General features: G+C 27.6%; 1 long non-coding RNA gene across 1 annotated transcript; it reads right to left on the bottom strand.

Annotated features, from left to right (window-relative positions):
* Positions 1-236: 236 nt before the first annotated feature.
* Positions 237-1086, bottom strand: LOC115974819. The gene is made up of 4 exons (XR_004088014.1): positions 1068-1086; positions 885-972; positions 442-778; positions 237-324 (listed from the first exon to the last, which is right to left on the bottom strand). It is a non-coding gene; the product is annotated as an uncharacterized LOC115974819 (long non-coding RNA).
* Positions 1087-3152: the final 2066 nt, after the last annotated feature.

The raw sequence follows: 3152 nt of genomic DNA, 5'->3' as shown, positions 1-3152 counted from the left end.
CAAGCACAAATCCATAATTGTCCAAATCTAGAAAGTGCATAATGCAATAAAAAAAATATTAAAACATCTATAAAATAGAATAAAAAATATTAATTAAAACGTCTACATGAAAGCTATAATATCCTTCACCAAACTTGAAAACATAAATATTGGAAGATCAATCATCATCTGAGTCAGTATTATCCTTTTGAGAGTCATCTTAGTCATCTTCCTCCTCAGAGTCATCTTCTCTGTTTTCATCCACATTTTGATTTCCTTCTCCAGCATTGGTCTGTAATATTTTGATCTCCTTCTGCGATTTCTTTTGTTTCTATCACTCTTTTCCTGGTTACATGAAAAAAATACACTAAATGAGTTAATTATTAAACATTTGCTTCTAAGAAAGATTTTAGAAAAAAATATATTAAAAAAAACTATTAATAAAGTTCATTTTATAATCACCTTTCACTTGCGATTATTCCATTTGTTGCACATCTCTTTCCAAATAGTTGGAGTTACATCATCTGGGGGATGCTTGTACCATTCATCTTGGGGAATTTTATTTGTTACACATTCTTCTCTAAGGTGCCACATCCAATCAGGATAGCGTCGTTTGACATGCTCATCAAATACCTACCTCTCAAGAACTAAGTCATCTGTCTCAAATTGTGCTTCTTTGTATAACTCATAAAGCATATTTAGTTGTTCTTTAGGGTATTTTGAAAAAGTTGTCCATGGCCCAGTAATGTTTTGGTGGAACTTAATAGTAATCTCTTGGGGTATTTTCTTTTCTATGAATCTAATAATATGAGAGAAACACAAAGCATGTAAAATATTACATATAAATGAAATGTAAGCACTAAAAAATAAATGATTAAAGTGACCAAAAAATAGGGAAAAAAGACCTTCTGTCATGTATCTCACACTTGTGGTTATGACCTAGATAAACACCCTTAGCCTTTCCTCGACCTCTTTTCTTTTGTACAGTAGATCCTACCAATAATGGAATAAGTAAAAATAAATAAATAAGCTTTAAGCATAAAATTGGTATATTAGCATATAAACTTTAGGAAGATATTAAGTATTACCTTCGCTGCCCCCATTAATTACACTATTAAAAGAAACAAGTGCTTCATTAGTTGGAGACTCAGATGATGAAGGTGCAACTTGTGATTGACTACCACTATCACTTTTATCTCTCGCTTGTTTTATAGCTCGCTTCTTACTTTTCTTTGCCATTCACCTGTAACGTAGTTAAAAAAAAAGCCACATCTTTGATAAGTTGTAATTATTTAGTCAACAAAAATATAATTAAAACCAAGGACCATATTAGAAATATCAATATAAAGATTAAAAAAAAAAAAATTTGTGATAGATAAACTTATTATAAAAGTTAAAAACTAAAAAACTAACTTAACAACACCACATCTGAATATATTGTAAACTAACTAACATGAAAAACTTGATCAAATTTTAGAGATTCACTAATTTAATTAAATAATTATATACAAATAAAATGATCAGCTTCAACAAATTGCTAAAGTTTAGAAAAAAAAAAACAAAAAAAAATGCTAAAGTTACTTTTTACGGTACACTTATATTATTATATACTACAAGACAAATTCTATTATTATAATACTATTATTATACAATTGTCACAGCTTCAACAAATATATATTATTGAAAAGTGGTCAATGGGATTCTGGTTCCCTTGCAGTTTTGCAGACAAAGAAATATTCAATTGTACACTAATATTATATTATATTATTATATATCCACAACAAACACCAACCATTCATTCAAATATTTTTTTTTAATCAAAAAAAATTTCAGCCATTCATTCATTAGCTTTTTGGCTCAGCACCCAACCATCCACTATCACTATATATCTATTCAGTGGATTCATTGAACCAGAACGTGCAGTATAATTTAAAACTGTACAAAAAACTAAAGTGCAGACAAAGAGAGTGAGATAGAGTAAGTGATACCAGTGGCTTAGCAAGATGATTAGATTCTGGCAAGTATGGAGAACGATGGTGTAGAGACAAGCAAAGATACTGACGGCGCAAGAGAGTAATAAGACAGAGTTGTGTTTTTTTTTTTCCTTTTCTTTTTTCTTTTTTATGTTTCTATTTTTTGGTTTTTGCATTGGGAATTAGGGATCTGTTGAGGAAGACAGATTTGGGCTTTTTTTTGTTTTGTTTTGTAATTAGGGATATGTTTACCTGAAAGGAATTTCCTATATTTTTGGGTTTTTTAAAATTTTATTTTTTGAATTTTTTTCAACAAACTTATAAGGGTCAATTATAAAATTTTAAAGTACAATTAAAAAAAAAAAATTTTGGATGATTTGAATTTTAAATTTTTAGCTGCCAAATTCTAAATTTTGAGAAGGGTGGGAGTAGGAGGGAGGGGGTGGCGGTAAAGAAAATTTTAACCTATGTTGCAATTTTATTCCATCTCAAATAGGAAGTTTCAAAAGTTAGTGAAATATAAACTGTGTAGGTGGATTTTTTTGTAAGAAAATATAACCTCAATATTTAAAAAAAATAATAATAATTTTGTGTATTTTATTTGGCAAAACCTCCCAAGGCAAAAAAACATTTTTCACTTGAAATCTCATTAACCAATTTTTTTTTAATTAATATTAAAAATGTTGTATACTAACATGCTTCAATTTTCCAAAATTATCTTATTATTGATTTAAAATTTTAATTAAAGTTTTCTAAAAAAAAATTAATTAAAGAGTATTTAAAAAATTCTTCCAATCCAATTAATGGTCAGATTTTGGATTTGGACTTGTATTATTTTAAACTACTTAACCTTAAATCTAGACAATTGATTGTTGACATGACAATTCATAATTGATCACCTTGAAATTTTATAAGCATGAAAAATATATGAAGATAATGCAATTTAACGGTAGATTTGTCAAAAATTCAAAATTCACATCGAATTAAGAAATATAGAGTTGGATTCAAATTACATGTGTTGTAACTCTAAAAAATGTTATATCATCCAATAACTTATAATTGAATTAATATTTTGAAAATCCAATCATTGGATTAAGTGTTCTATATGATCTTAACATGCATGCTAATTTTCATGCCAATCGGATGTAATTTACCATTTGATCTATGAACTCATATTTTATGCATTATTTTAAACTACTT

The sequence above is a fragment of the Quercus lobata genome, chromosome 2 (assembly GCF_001633185.2).
Source record: "Quercus lobata isolate SW786 chromosome 2, ValleyOak3.0 Primary Assembly, whole genome shotgun sequence".
Lineage (NCBI taxonomy): Eukaryota > Viridiplantae > Streptophyta > Magnoliopsida > Fagales > Fagaceae > Quercus > Quercus lobata.
The sequence above is the reverse complement of the archived record's forward strand: the minus strand, read 5'-3'. Positions and strand labels throughout refer to the sequence as shown.